Source organism: Chiloscyllium plagiosum, unplaced genomic scaffold, assembly GCF_037043375.1.
Source record: "Chiloscyllium plagiosum isolate Xiang-an unplaced genomic scaffold, Cpla_swu_hap1 HiC_scaffold_31, whole genome shotgun sequence".
Taxonomy (NCBI): Eukaryota; Metazoa; Chordata; class Chondrichthyes; order Orectolobiformes; family Hemiscylliidae; genus Chiloscyllium; species Chiloscyllium plagiosum.
In genome coordinates this window covers 61196613-61214804 of record NW_028270169.1, presented here as the reverse complement: position 1 = coordinate 61214804, position 18192 = coordinate 61196613, and positions in this window count along the sequence as shown.

Genomic DNA, 18192 nt, shown 5'->3' with positions numbered 1-18192 from the left:
ACACAGAGAACAGTGAACACAGAAAACAGTGAACTCAGAGAACACTGAACACAGAGTGAACACAAAGTGAACACTGAGTACAGTGAACACAGAGAACAGTGAACACAGAAATCGGTTGAACACAGAGAATAGTGAACACAGAGAACAGTGAACACAGAAAACAGTGAACTCAGAGAACACTGAACACAGAGTGAACACAAAGTGAACACTGAGTACAGTGAACACAGAGAAAGTGAACACAAAGTGAACACAGAGAACAGTGAACCCAGGGAACAGTGAACACAGAAAACAGTAAACACAGAGAACACTGAAAATAGAGAACACTGAACACAGAGAAAAGTGAACATAGAGAACAGTGAACTCAGAGAACACTGAACACAGAGTGAACACAAAGTGAACACTGAGTACAGTGAACACAGAGAAAGTGAACACAAAGTGAACACTGAGAACAGTGAACCCAGGGAACAGTGAACACAGTGTAAACACTGAGAACAGTGAACACAGAGAAGATTGAACACAGAGAACAGTGAACACAGAAATCGGTTGAACACAGAGAATAGTGAACACAGAGAACAGTGAACACAGAAAACAGTGAACTCAGAGAACACTGAACACAGAGTGAACACAAAGTGAACACTGAGTACAGTGAACACAGAGAACAGTGAACCCAGGGAACAGTGAACACAGAAAACAGTAAACACAGAGAACACTTAATACAGAGAACACTGAATACAGAGAACAGTGAACTCAGAGAACACTGAACACAGAAAAGAGTGAACACAAATTGAACACAGAGTGAACACTGAGTACAGGGAACACAGAAAAAGTTTACACACAGTGAACACTGAGAAGAGAGGAAACAGTGATCAGTGAACACAGAGTAAACACTGAGAACAGTGAACACAGAGAACAATGAATACAGACAACAGTGAACACAGACAACAGTGAACAAAGAGAACGGAGAATAACGGGAGCACTAAACTGAGAGAACAGTGAAAAGAGAGAACAGTGAACCATGAGAACAGTGAATACAGAGAATAGTGAACACAGAGAACAGTGAACACAAAAAACAGTGAACACAGAGAACACTGAAAACAGAGAACACTGAACACAGACAATAGTGAACACAGAAAACAGTGAACACTGAGAACAGTGACCAGAGAACACTGAAAACAGAGTAACAAAAGGACGGTGAACACAGAGTGAACACTGAGTACAGTGAACACAGAGAAAGTGAACAGAGAGTGAACACTGAGACCAGTGAACACAGAGAACACTGTACGCAGAGTAAACACTGAGAACAGTGAACACAGAGAACAGTGAACACAGAGAACAGTGAATACAGAAAACAGTGAACACAGAGAATAGTGAACACAGCGAACAGTGAACACAGAAAGCAGTGAACACAGAAAACACTGAAAACAGAGAACACAGAACATAGAGAACAGTGAACACACAGAACAGTGAACACAGAGAATACTGAACACAGAGAACAGTGAACACAGAGAACAGTGAACACAGAAATCAGTGAACACAGAGAATACAGAAAACAGATAACACTGAACACAGAGAACAGTGAACACAGAGAACACTGAACACAGAGTGAAAAAATAGAACGGTGAACACAGAGTCAACATTGATTACAGTGAACACAGAGAATACTGAACACAGAGAACAGAGAACACAGGGAACACTGAAAACAGAGAACACTGAACACAGAGAACAGTGAACACAAAGAACAGAGGTATCAGAGAACTCTGAACACAGAGAACAGCGAACAAAGAGAACAGTGAACACAGACAACACTGAACAAAGAGAACAGTGAACACAGAAAACAGTGAACACAGACAAAATGTGAACACACAGAACACTGAAAACAGAGAACACTGAACACAGAGAACACTGAACTCAGAGAACACTGAACACAGAGAACAGTGAACCCAGAGAACAGTGAAAACACAGTGAACAAAGAGAACGGTGAACACAGATTGAACACTGAGTACAGTGAACACAGAGAAAGTGAACATAGAGTGAACACTGAGAACAGAGAACACAGACAACACTGAACACAGAGAAACGTGAACATGCAGAACAATGAACACGCAGTGAACACTGAGAAGAGAGAAAACAGAGATCAGTGAACACAGAGTAAACACTGAGAACAGTGAACACAGACAACAGTGAACACAGACAACAGTGAACACAGACAACAGTGAACAAAGAGAACGGAGAACAACGGGAGCACTAAACTGAGAGAACAGTGAAAAGAGAGAACAGTGAACCATGAGAACAGTGAATACAGAGAATAGTGAACACAGAGAACAGTGAACTCAGAGAACACTGAACACAGATTGAACACAGAGTGATCACTGAGTACAGTGACCACAGAGAAAGTGAACACAAAGTGAACACTGAGAACAGTGAACACCGAGAACTGTGAACACAGAGTGAACAAAGAGAACGGTGAACACAGAGTCAACACTGATTACAGTGAAGACAGAGAAAGTGAACACAGAGTGATCACAGAAAACAGTGAACACAGAGAACACTGAAAACAGACAACACTGAACACAGAGAACATTGAACACAGAGAACAGTGAACACAGATAACAGTGAACACAGAGAACACTGAAAATAGAGAACACTGAACACAGAGAAAAGTGAACATAGAGAACAGTGAACTCAGAGAACACTGAACACAGAGTGAACACAAAGTGAACACTGAGTACAGTGAACACAGAGAAAGTGAACACAAAGTGAACACTGAGAACAGTGAACCCAGGGAAGAGTGAACACAGAGAACAGTGAACACAGAAATCGGTTGAACACAGAGAATAGTGAACACAGAGAACAGTGAACACAGAAAACAGTGAACTCAGAGAACACTGAACACAGAGTGAACACAAAGTGAACACTGAGTACAGTGAACACAGAGAACAGTGAACACAGAAATCGGTTGAACACAGAGAATAGTGAACACAGAGAACAGTGAACACAGAAAACAGTGAACTCAGAGAACACTGAACACAGAGTGAACACAAAGTGAACACTGAGTACAGTGAACACAGAGAAAGTGAACACAAAGTGAACACAGAGAACAGTGAACCCAGGGAACAGTGAACACAGAAAACAGTAAACACAGAGAACACTGAAAATAGAGAACACTGAACACAGAGAAAAGTGAACATAGAGAACAGTGAACTCAGAGAACACTGAACACAGAGTGAACACAAAGTGAACACTGAGTACAGTGAACACAGAGAAAGTGAACACAAAGTGAACACTGAGAACAGTGAACCCAGGGAACAGTGAACACAGTGTAAACACTGAGAACAGTGAACACAGAGAAGATTGAACACAGAGAACAGTGAACACAGAAATCGGTTGAACACAGAGAATAGTGAACACAGAGAACAGTGAACACAGAAAACAGTGAACTCAGAGAACACTGAACACAGAGTGAACACAAAGTGAACACTGAGTACAGTGAACACAGAGAACAGTGAACCCAGGGAACAGTGAACACAGAAAACAGTAAACACAGAGAACACTTAATACAGAGAACACTGAATACAGAGAACAGTGAACTCAGAGAACACTGAACACAGAAAAGAGTGAACACAAATTGAACACAGAGTGAACACTGAGTACAGGGAACACAGAAAAAGTTTACACACAGTGAACACTGAGAAGAGAGGAAACAGTGATCAGTGAACACAGAGTAAACACTGAGAACAGTGAACACAGAGAACAATGAATACAGACAACAGTGAACACAGACAACAGTGAACAAAGAGAACGGAGAATAACGGGAGCACTAAACTGAGAGAACAGTGAAAAGAGAGAACAGTGAACCATGAGAACAGTGAATACAGAGAATAGTGAACACAGAGAACAGTGAACACAAAAAACAGTGAACACAGAGAACACTGAAAACAGAGAACACTGAACACAGACAATAGTGAACACAGAAAACAGTGAACACTGAGAACAGTGACCAGAGAACACTGAAAACAGAGTAACAAAAGGACGGTGAACACAGAGTGAACACTGAGTACAGTGAACACAGAGAAAGTGAACAGAGAGTGAACACTGAGACCAGTGAACACAGAGAACACTGTACGCAGAGTAAACACTGAGAACAGTGAACACAGAGAACAGTGAACACAGAGAACAGTGAATACAGAAAACAGTGAACACAGAGAATAGTGAACACAGCGAACAGTGAACACAGAAAGCAGTGAACACAGAAAACACTGAAAACAGAGAACACAGAACATAGAGAACAGTGAACACACAGAACAGTGAACACAGAGAATACTGAACACAGAGAACAGTGAACACAGAGAACAGTGAACACAGAAATCAGTGAACACAGAGAATACAGAAAACAGATAACACTGAACACAGAGAACAGTGAACACAGAGAACACTGAACACAGAGTGAAAAAATAGAACGGTGAACACAGAGTCAACATTGATTACAGTGAACACAGAGAATACTGAACACAGAGAACAGAGAACACAGGGAACACTGAAAACAGAGAACACTGAACACAGAGAACAGTGAACACAAAGAACAGAGGTATCAGAGAACTCTGAACACAGAGAACAGCGAACAAAGAGAACAGTGAACACAGACAACACTGAACAAAGAGAACAGTGAACACAGAAAACAGTGAACACAGACAAAATGTGAACACACAGAACACTGAAAACAGAGAACACTGAACACAGAGAACACTGAACTCAGAGAACACTGAACACAGAGAACAGTGAACCCAGAGAACAGTGAAAACACAGTGAACAAAGAGAACGGTGAACACAGATTGAACACTGAGTACAGTGAACACAGAGAAAGTGAACATAGAGTGAACACTGAGAACAGAGAACACAGACAACACTGAACACAGAGAAACGTGAACATGCAGAACAATGAACACGCAGTGAACACTGAGAAGAGAGAAAACAGAGATCAGTGAACACAGAGTAAACACTGAGAACAGTGAACACAGACAACAGTGAACACAGACAACAGTGAACACAGACAACAGTGAACAAAGAGAACGGAGAACAACGGGAGCACTAAACTGAGAGAACAGTGAAAAGAGAGAACAGTGAACCATGAGAACAGTGAATACAGAGAATAGTGAACACAGAGAACAGTGAACTCAGAGAACACTGAACACAGATTGAACACAGAGTGATCACTGAGTACAGTGACCACAGAGAAAGTGAACACAAAGTGAACACTGAGAACAGTGAACACCGAGAACTGTGAACACAGAGTGAACAAAGAGAACGGTGAACACAGAGTCAACACTGATTACAGTGAAGACAGAGAAAGTGAACACAGAGTGATCACAGAAAACAGTGAACACAGAGAACACTGAAAACAGACAACACTGAACACAGAGAACATTGAACACAGAGAACAGTGAACACAGATAACAGTGAACACAGAGAACACTGAAAATAGAGAACACTGAACACAGAGAAAAGTGAACATAGAGAACAGTGAACTCAGAGAACACTGAACACAGAGTGAACACAAAGTGAACACTGAGTACAGTGAACACAGAGAAAGTGAACACAAAGTGAACACTGAGAACAGTGAACCCAGGGAACAGTGAACACAGTGTAAACACTGAGAACAGTGAACACAGAGAAGAGTGAACACAGAGAACAGTGAACACAGAAATCGGTTGAACACAGAGAATAGTGAACACAGAGAACAGTGAACACAGAAAACAGTGAACTCAGAGAACACTGAACACAGAGTGAACACAAAGTGAACACTGAGTACAGTGAACACAGAGAACAGTGAACACAGAAATCGGTTGAACACAGAGAATAGTGAACACAGAGAACAGTGAACACAGAAAACAGTGAACTCAGAGAACACTGAACACAGAGTGAACACAAAGTGAACACTGAGTACAGTGAACACAGAGAAAGTGAACACAAAGTGAACACAGAGAACAGTGAACCCAGGGAACAGTGAACACAGAAAACAGTAAACACAGAGAACACTGAAAATAGAGAACACTGAACACAGAGAAAAGTGAACATAGAGAACAGTGAACTCAGAGAACACTGAACACAGAGTGAACACAAAGTGAACACTGAGTACAGTGAACACAGAGAAAGTGAACACAAAGTGAACACTGAGAACAGTGAACCCAGGGAACAGTGAACACAGTGTAAACACTGAGAACAGTGAACACAGAGAAGATTGAACACAGAGAACAGTGAACACAGAAATCGGTTGAACACAGAGAATAGTGAACACAGAGAACAGTGAACACAGAAAACAGTGAACTCAGAGAACACTGAACACAGAGTGAACACAAAGTGAACACTGAGTACAGTGAACACAGAGAACAGTGAACCCAGGGAACAGTGAACACAGAAAACAGTAAACACAGAGAACACTTAATACAGAGAACACTGAATACAGAGAACAGTGAACTCAGAGAACACTGAACACAGAAAAGAGTGAACACAAATTGAACACAGAGTGAACACTGAGTACAGGGAACACAGAAAAAGTTTACACACAGTGAACACTGAGAAGAGAGGAAACAGTGATCAGTGAACACAGAGTAAACACTGAGAACAGTGAACACAGAGAACAATGAATACAGACAACAGTGAACACAGACAACAGTGAACAAAGAGAACGGAGAATAACGGGAGCACTAAACTGAGAGAACAGTGAAAAGAGAGAACAGTGAACCATGAGAACAGTGAATACAGAGAATAGTGAACACAGAGAACAGTGAACACAAAAAACAGTGAACACAGAGAACACTGAAAACAGAGAACACTGAACACAGACAATAGTGAACACAGAAAACAGTGAACACTGAGAACAGTGACCAGAGAACACTGAAAACAGAGTAACAAAAGGACGGTGAACACAGAGTGAACACTGAGTACAGTGAACACAGAGAAAGTGAACAGAGAGTGAACACTGAGACCAGTGAACACAGAGAACACTGTACGCAGAGTAAACACTGAGAACAGTGAACACAGAGAACAGTGAACACAGAGAACAGTGAATACAGAAAACAGTGAACACAGAGAATAGTGAACACAGCGAACAGTGAACACAGAAAGCAGTGAACACAGAAAACACTGAAAACAGAGAACACAGAACATAGAGAACAGTGAACACACAGAACAGTGAACACAGAGAATACTGAACACAGAGAACAGTGAACACAGAGAACGGAGAACACAGGGAGCACTGAACAATGAGAACAGTGAATACAGAGAATAGTGAACACAGAGAACAGTGAAAACAAAAAACAATGAACTCAGAGAACCCTGAAAACAGAGAACACTGCACACGGAGAACAGTGAACACAGAAAATAGTAAACACAGAGAATAGTGAACCAGAGAACAGTGAACACAGAAAACAGTGAACACTGAGAACAGTGAACCAGAGAACAGTGAAAACAGAGAACAGTGAACACAGGGAACACTGAACACAGAGTAAAAAAAAGGACGGTGAACACAGAGTGAACACTGAGTACAGTGAACACAGAGAAAGTGAACACAGGAAACAGTGAACACAGAGAACACTGAAAACAGAGAACACTGAACACAGAGAACAGTGAACACAGAGAACATCGAACACAGAGAACAGTGAACACAGAGTGAACACAAAGTGAACACTGAGTACAGTGAACACAGAGAAAGTGAACACAGGAAACAGAGAACACAGGGAACACTGAAAACAGAGAACACTGAACACAGAGAACAGTGAACACAAAGAACAGTGGTATCAGAGAACTCTGAACACAGAGAACAGCGAACAAAGAGAACAGTGAACACAGACGACACTGAACAAAGAGAACAGTGAACACAGAAAACAGTGAACACAGACAAAATGTGAACACACAGAACACTGAAAACAGAGAACACTGAACACAGAGAACACTGAACTCAGAGAACACTGAACACAGAGAACAGTGAACCCAGAGAACAGTGAAAACACAGTGAACAAAGAGAACGGTGAACACAGATTGAACACTGAGTACAGTGAACACAGAGAAAGTGAACATAGAGTGAACACTGAGAACAGAGAACACAGACAACACTGAACACAGAGAACAGTGAACATGCAGAACAATGAACACGCAGTGAACACTGAGAAGAGAGAAAACAGAGATCAGTGAACACAGAGTAAACACTGAGAACAGTGAACACAGACAACAGTGAACACAGACAACAGTGAACAAAGAGAACGGAGAACAACGGGAGCACTAAACTGAGAGAACAGTGAAAAGAGAGAACAGTGAACCATGAGAACAGTGAATACAGAGAATAGTGAACACAGAGAACAGTGAACTCAGAGAACACTGAACACAGATTGAACACAGAGTGATCACTGAGTACAGTGACCACAGAGAAAGTGAACACAAAGTGAACACTGAGAACAGTGAACACCGAGAACTGTGAACACAGAGTGAACAAAGAGAACGGTGAACACAGAGTCAACACTGATTACAGTGAAGACAGAGAAAGTGAACACAGAGTGATCACAGAAAACAGTGAACACAGAGAACACTGAAAACAGACAACACTGAACACAGAGAACATTGAACACAGAGAACAGTGAACACAGATAACAGTGAACACAGAGAACACTGAAAATAGAGAACACTGAACACAGAGAAAAGTGAACATAGAGAACAGTGAACTCAGAGAACACTGAACACAGAGTGAACACAAAGTGAACACTGAGTACAGTGAACACAGAGAAAGTGAACACAAAGTGAACACTGAGAAAAGTGAACCCAGGGAACAGTGAACACAGTGTAAACACTGAGAACAGTGAACACAGAGAAGAGTGAACACAGAGAACAGTGAACACAGAAATCGGTTGAACACAGAGAATAGTGAACACAGAGAACAGTGAACACAGAAAACAGTGAACTCAGAGAACACTGAACACAGAGTGAACACAAAGTGAACACTGAGTACAGTGAACACAGAGAACAGTGAACACAGAAATCGGTTGAACACAGAGAATAGTGAACACAGAGAACAGTGAACACAGAAAACAGTGAACTCAGAGAACACTGAACACAGAGTGAACACAAAGTGAACACTGAGTACAGTGAACACAGAGAAAGTGAACACAAAGTGAACACAGAGAACAGTGAACCCAGGGAACAGTGAACACAGAAAACAGTAAACACAGAGAACACTGAAAATAGAGAACACTGAACACAGAGAAAAGTGAACATAGAGAACAGTGAACTCAGAGAACACTGAACACAGAGTGAACACAAAGTGAACACTGAGTACAGTGAACACAGAGAAAGTGAACACAAAGTGAACACTGAGAACAGTGAACCCAGGGAACAGTGAACACAGTGTAAACACTGAGAACAGTGAACACAGAGAAGATTGAACACAGAGAACAGTGAACACAGAAATCGGTTGAACACAGAGAATAGTGAACACAGAGAACAGTGAACACAGAAAACAGTGAACTCAGAGAACACTGAACACAGAGTGAACACAAAGTGAACACTGAGTACAGTGAACACAGAGAACAGTGAACCCAGGGAACAGTGAACACAGAAAACAGTAAACACAGAGAACACTTAATACAGAGAACACTGAATACAGAGAACAGTGAACTCAGAGAACACTGAACACAGAAAAGAGTGAACACAAATTGAACACAGAGTGAACACTGAGTACAGGGAACACAGAAAAAGTTTACACACAGTGAACACTGAGAAGAGAGGAAACAGTGATCAGTGAACACAGAGTAAACACTGAGAACAGTGAACACAGAGAACAATGAATACAGACAACAGTGAACACAGACAACAGTGAACAAAGAGAACGGAGAATAACGGGAGCACTAAACTGAGAGAACAGTGAAAAGAGAGAACAGTGAACCATGAGAACAGTGAATACAGAGAATAGTGAACACAGAGAACAGTGAACACAAAAAACAGTGAACACAGAGAACACTGAAAACAGAGAACACTGAACACAGACAATAGTGAACACAGAAAACAGTGAACACTGAGAACAGTGACCAGAGAACACTGAAAACAGAGTAACAAAAGGACGGTGAACACAGAGTGAACACTGAGTACAGTGAACTCAGAGAAAGTGAACAGAGAGTGAACACTGAGACCAGTGAACACAGAGAACACTGTACGCAGAGTAAACACTGAGAACAGTGAACACAGAGAACAGTGAACACAGAGAACAGTGAATACAGAAAACAGTGAACACAGAGAATAGTGAACACAGCGAACAGTGAACACAGAAAGCAGTGAACACAGAAAACACTGAAAACAGAGAACACAGAACATAGAGAACAGTGAACACACAGAACAGTGAACACAGAGAATACTGAACACAGAGAACAGTGAACACAGAGAACGGAGAACACAGGGAGCACTGAACAATGAGAACAGTGAATACAGAGAATAGTGAACACAGAGAACAGTGAAAACAAAAAACAATGAACTCAGAGAACCCTGAAAACAGAGAACACTGCACACGGAGAACAGTGAACACAGAAAATAGGAAACACAGAGAATAGTGAACCAGAGAACAGTGAACACAGAAAACAGTGAACACTGAGAACAGTGAACCAGAGAACAGTGAAAACAGAGAACAGTGAACACAGGGAACACTGAACACAGAGTAAAAAAAAGGACGGTGAACACAGAGTGAACACTGAGTACAGTGAACACAGAGAAAGTGAACACAGGAAACAGTGAACACAGAGAACACTGAAAACAGAGAACACTGAACACAGAGAACAGTGAACACAGAGAACATCGAACACAGAGAACAGTGAACACAGAGTGAACACAAAGTGAACACTGAGTACAGTGAACACAGAGAAAGTGAACACAGGAAACAGAGAACACAGGGAACACTGAAAACAGAGAACACTGAACACAGAGAACAGTGAACACAAAGAACAGTGGTATCAGAGAACTCTGAACACAGAGAACAGCGAACAAAGAGAACAGTGAACACAGACGACACTGAACAAAGAGAACAGTGAACACAGAAAACAGTGAACACAGACAAAATGTGAACACACAGAACACTGAAAACAGAGAACACTGAACACAGAGAACACTGAACTCAGAGAACACTGAACACAGAGAACAGTGAACCCAGAGAACAGTGAAAACACAGTGAACAAAGAGAACGGTGAACACAGATTGAACACTGAGTACAGTGAACACAGAGAAAGTGAACATAGAGTGAACACTGAGAACAGAGAACACAGACAACACTGAACACAGAGAACAGTGAACATGCAGAACAATGAACACGCAGTGAACACTGAGAAGAGAGAAAACAGAGATCAGTGAACACAGAGTAAACACTGAGAACAGTGAACACAGACAACAGTGAACACAGACAACAGTGAACAAAGAGAACGGAGAACAACGGGAGCACTAAACTGAGAGAACAGTGAAAAGAGAGAACAGTGAACCATGAGAACAGTGAATACAGAGAATAGTGAACACAGAGAACAGTGAACTCAGAGAACACTGAACACAGATTGAACACAGAGTGATCACTGAGTACAGTGACCACAGAGAAAGAGAACACAAAGTGAACACTGAGAACAGTGAACACCGAGAACTGTGAACACAGAGTGAACAAAGAGAACGGTTAACACAGAGTCTACACTGATTACAGTGAAGACAGAGAAAGTGAACACAGAGTGAACACAGAAAACAGTGAACACAGAGAACACTGAAAACAGACAACACTGAACACAGAGAACATTGAACACAGAGAACAGTGAACACAGATAACAGTGAACACAGAGAACACTGAAAATAGAGAACACTGAACACAGAGAAAAGTGAACATAGAGAACAGTGAACTCAGAGAACACTGAACACAGAGTGAACACAAAGTGAACACTGAGTACAGTGAACACAGAGAAAGTGAACACAAAGTGAACACTGAGAACAGTGAACCCAGGGAACAGTGAACACAGTGTAAACACTGAGAACAGTGAACACAGAGAAGAGTGAACACAGAGAACAGTGAACACAGAAATCGGTTGAACACAGAGAATAGTGAACACAGAGAACAGTGAACACAGAAAACAGTGAACTCAGAGAACACTGAACACAGAGTGAACACAAAGTGAACACTGAGTACACTGAACACAGAGAAAGTGAACACAAAGTGAACACAGAGAACAGTGAACCCAGGGAACAGTGAACACAGAAAACAGTAAACACAGAGAACACTTAATACAGAGAACAATGAACACAGAGAACAGTGAATACAGAGAACAGTGAACTCAGAGAACACTGAACACAGAAAAGAGTGAACACAAAGTGAACACAGAGTGAACACTGAGAAGAGAGAAAACAGAGATCAGTGAACTCAGAGTAAACACTGAGAACAGTGAACACAGAGAACAGTGAATACAGACAACAGTGAACACAGACAACAGTGAACAAAGAGAACGGAGAACAACGGGAGCACTAAACTGAGAGAACAGCGAAAAGAGAGAACAGTGAACCATGAGAACAGTGAATACAGAGAATAGTGAACACAGAGAACAGTGAACACAAAAAACAGTGAACACAGAGAACACTGAAAACAGAGAACACTGAACACAGACAATAGTGAACACAGAAAACAGTGAACACTGAGAACAGTGACCAGAGAACACTGAAAACAGAGTAACAAAAGGACGGTGAACACAGAGTGAACACTGAGTACAGTGAACACAGAGAAAGTGAACAGAGAGTGAACACTGAGACCAGTGAACACAGAGAACACTGTACGCAGAGTAAACACTGAGAACAGTGAACACAGAGAACAGTGAACACAGAGAACAGTGAATACAGAAAACAGAGAATAGTGAACACAGCGAACAGTGAACACAGAAAGCAGTGAACACAGAAAACACTGAAAACAGAGAACACAGAACATAGAGAACAGTGAACACACAGAACAGTGAACACAGAGAATACTGAACACAGAGAACAGTGAACACAGAGAACGGAGAACACAGGGAGCACTGAACAATGAGAACAGTGAATACAGAGAATAGTGAACACAGAGAACAGTGAAAACAAAAAACAATGAACTCAGAGAACCCTGAAAACAGAGAACACTGCACACGGAGAACAGTGAACACAGAAAACAGTAAACACAGAGAATAGTGAACCAGAGAACAGTGAACACAGAAAACAGTGAACACTGAGAACAGTGAACCAGAGAACAGTGAAAACAGAGAACAGTGAACACAGGGAACACTGAACACAGAGTAAAAAAAAGGACGGTGAACACAGAGTGAACACTGAGTACAGTGAACACAGAGAAAGTGAACACAGGAAACAGTGAACACAGAGAACACTGAAAACAGAGAACACTGAACACAGAGAACAGTGAACACAGAGAACATCGAACACAGAGAACAGTGAACACAGAGTGAACACAAAGTGAACACTGAGTACAGTGAACACAGAGAAAGTGAACACAGGAAACAGAGAACACAGGGAACACTGAACACAGAGAACAGTGAACACAAAGAACAGTGGTATCAGAGAACTCTGAACACAGAGAACAGCGAACAAAGAGAACAGTGAACACAGACGACACTGAACAAAGAGAACAGTGAACACAGAAAACAGTGAACACAGACAAAATGTGAACACACAGAACACTGAAAACAGAGAACACTGAACACAGAGAACACTGAACTCAGAGAACACTGAACACAGAGAACAGTGAACCCAGAGAACAGTGAAAACACAGTGAACAAAGAGAACGGTGAACACAGATTGAACACTGAGTACAGTGAACACAGAGAAAGTGAACATAGAGTGAACACTGAGAACAGAGAACACAGACAACACTGAACACAGAGAACAGTGAACATGCAGAACAATGAACACGCAGTGAACACTGAGAAGAGAGAAAACAGAGATCAGTGAACACAGAGTAAACACTGAGAACAGTGAACACAGAGAACAGTGAACACAGACAACAGTGAACACAGACAACAGTGAACAAAGAGAACGGAGAACAACGGGAGCACTAAACTGAGAGAACAGTGAAAAGAGAGAACAGTGAACCATGAGAACAGTGAATACAGAGAATAGTGAACACAGAGAACAGTGAACTCAGAGAACACTGAACACAGATTGAACACAGAGTGATCACTGAGTACAGTGACCACAGAGAAAGAGAACACAAAGTGAACACTGAGAACAGTGAACACCGAGAACTGTGAACACAGAGTGAACAAAGAGAACGGTGAACACAGAGTCAACACTGATTACAGTGAAGACAGAGAAAGTGAACACAGAGTCAACACAGAAAACAGTGAACACAGAGAACACTGAAAACAGACAACACTGAACACAGAGAACATTGAACACAGAGAACAGTGAACACAGATAACAGTGAACACAGAGAACACTGAAAATAGAGAACACTGAACACAGAGAAAAGTGAACATAGAGAACAGTGAACTCAGAGAACACTGAACACAGAGTGAACACAAAGTGAACACTGAGTACAGTGAACACAGAGAAAGTGAACACAAAGTGAACACTGAGAACAGTGAACCCAGGGAACAGTGAACACAGTGTAAACACTGAGAACAGTGAACACAGAGAAGAGTGAACACAGAGAACAGTGAACACAGAAATCGGTTGAACACAGAGAATAGTGAACACAGAGAATAGTGAACACAGAGAACAGTGAACACAGAAAACAGTGAACTCAGAGAACACTGAACACAGAGTGAACACAAAGTGAACACTGAGTACAGTGAACACAGAGAAAGTGAACACAAAGTGAACACAGAGAACAGTGAACCCAGGGAACAGTGAACACAGAAAACAGTAAACACAGAGAACACTTAATACAGAGAACACTGAACACAGAGAACAGTGAATACAGAGAACAGTGAACTCAGAGAACACTGAACACAGAAAAGAGTGAACACAAAGTGAACACAGAGTGAACACTGAGAAGAGAGAAAACAGAGATCAGTGAACACAGAGTAAACACTGAGAACAGTGAACACAGAGAACAGTGAATACAGACAACAGTGAACAAAGAGAACGGAGAACAACGGGAGCACTAAACTGAGAGAACAGCGAAAAGAGAGAACAGTGAACCATGAGAACAGTGAATACAGAGAATCGTGAACACAGAGAACAGTGAACACAGAGAACACTGTACACAGAGAAAACACTGAGAACAGTGAACACAGAGAATAGTGAACACAGAGAACAGTGAAAACAGAGAACACAGAACACAGAGAACAGTGAACACACAGAACAGTGCACACAGAGAATACTGAACACAGAGAACAGCGAACACTGAACACAGAGAACAAAAACACAGACAACAGTGAACACAGACAACAGTGAACACAGGAAACAGTGAACACAGAGAACACTGAAAACAGAGAACACTGAACACAGAGAACAGTGAACACATAGAACATCGAACACAGAGAACAGTGAAAACAGACAACACTGAACAAAGAGAAGAGTGAACACGGAGAACAGTGAACAGAGAGAACAGTGAACACAGAGAAGAGTGAACAAAGAGAACAGTGAACACAGCAAACAGTGAACACAGAGAACACTGAAAACAGAGAACACTGAAAACAGAGAACACTGAACACAGAGAACAGTGAACACAGAGAACAGTGAACTCAGAGAACACTGAACACAGAGAAGAGTGAACACAGAGTGAACACAAAGTGAACACTGAATACAGTGAACACAGAGAAAGTGAACACAAAGTGAACACTGAGAACAGTGAACACAGAGAACAGTGAACACAGAGAACAGTGAACACAGAAATCAGTGAACACAGAGAATACAGAAAACAGATAACACTGAACACAGAGAACAGTGAACACAGAGAACACTGAACACAGAGTGAAAAAATAGAACGGTGAACACAGAGTCAACATTGATTACAGTGAACACAGAGAATACTGAACACAGAGAACACAGGGAACACTGAAAACAGAGAACACTGAACACAGAGAACAGTGAACACAAAGAACAGAGGTATCAGAGAACTCTGAACACAGAGAACAGCGAACAAAGAGAACAGTGAACACAGACAACACTGAACAAAGAGAACAGTGAACACAGAAAACAGTGAACACAGACAAAATGTGAACACACAGAACACTGAAAACAGAGAACACTGAACACAGAGAACACTGAACTCAGAGAACACTGAACACAGAGAACAGTGAACCCAGAGAACAGTGAAAACACAGTGAACAAAGAGAACGGTGAACACAGATTGAACACTGAGTACAGTGAACACAGAGAAAGTGAACATAGAGTGAACACTGAGAACAGAGAACACAGACAACACTGAACACAGAGAAACGTGAACATGCAGAACAATGAACACGCAGTGAACACTGAGAAGAGAGAAAACAGAGATCAGTGAACACAGAGTAAACACTGAGAACAGTGAACACAGACAACAGTGAACACAGACAACAGTGAACACAGACAACAGTGAACAAAGAGAACGGAGAACAACGGGAGCACTAAACTGAGAGAACAGTGAAAAGAGAGAACAGTGAACCATGAGAACAGTGAATACAGAGAATAGTGAACACAGAGAACAGTGAACTCAGAGAACACTGAACACAGATTGAACACAGAGTGATCACTGAGTACAGTGACCACAGAGAAAGTGAACACAAAGTGAACACTGAGAACAGTGAACACCGAGAACTGTGAACACAGAGTGAACAAAGAGAACGGTGAACACAGAGTCAACACTGATTACAGTGAAGACAGAGAAAGTGAACACAGAGTGATCACAGAAAACAGTGAACACAGAGAACACTGAAAACAGACAACACTGAACACAGAGAACATTGAACACAGAGAACAGTGAACACAGATAACAGTGAACACAGAGAACACTGAAAATAGAGAACACTGAACACAGAGAAAAGTGAACATAGAGAACAGTGAACTCAGAGAACACTGAACACAGAGTGAACACAAAGTGAACACTGAGTACAGTGAACACAGAGAAAGTGAACACAAAGTGAACACTGAGAACAGTGAACCCAGGGAACAGTGAACACAGTGTAAACACTGAGAACAGTGAACACAGAGAAGAGTGAACACAGAGAACAGTGAACACAGAAATCGGTTGAACACAGAGAATAGTGAACACAGAGAACAGTGAACACAGAAAACAGTGAACTCAGAGAACACTGAACACAGAGTGAACACAAAGTGAACACTGAGTACAGTGAACACAGAGAACAGTGAACACAGAAATCGGTTGAACACAGAGAATAGTGAACACAGAGAACAGTGAACACAGAAAACAGTGAACTCAGAGAACACTGAACACAGAGTGAACACAAAGTGAACACTGAGTACAGTGAACACAGAGAAAGTGAACACAAAGTGAACACAGAGAACAGTGAACCCAGGGAACAGTGAACACAGAAAACAGTAAACACAGAGAACACTGAAAATAGAGAACACTGAACACAGAGAAAAGTGAACATAGAGAACAGTGAACTCAGAGAACACTGAACACAGAGTGAACACAAAGTGAACACTGAGTACAGTGAACACAGAGAAAGTGAACACAAAGTGAACACTGAGAACAGTGAACCCAGGGAACAGTGAACACAGTGTAAACACTGAGAACAGTGAACACAGAGAAGATTGAACACAGAGAACAGTGAACACAGAAATCGGTTGAACACAGAGAATAGTGAACACAGAGAACAGTGAACACAGAAAACAGTGAACTCAGAGAACACTGAACACAGAGTGAACACAAAGTGAACACTGAGTACAGTGAACACAGAGAACAGTGAACCCAGGGAACAGTGAACACAGAAAACAGTAAACACAGAGAACACTTAATACAGAGAACACTGAATACAGAGAACAGTGAACTCAGAGAACACTGAACACAGAAAAGAGTGAACACAAATTGAACACAGAGTGAACACTGAGTACAGGGAACACAGAAAAAGTTTACACACAGTGAACACTGAGAAGAGAGGAAACAGTGATCAGTGAACACAGAGTAAACACTGAGAACAGTGAACACAGACAACAGTGAATACAGACAACAGTGAACACAGACAACAGTGAACAAAGAGAACGGAGAATAACGGG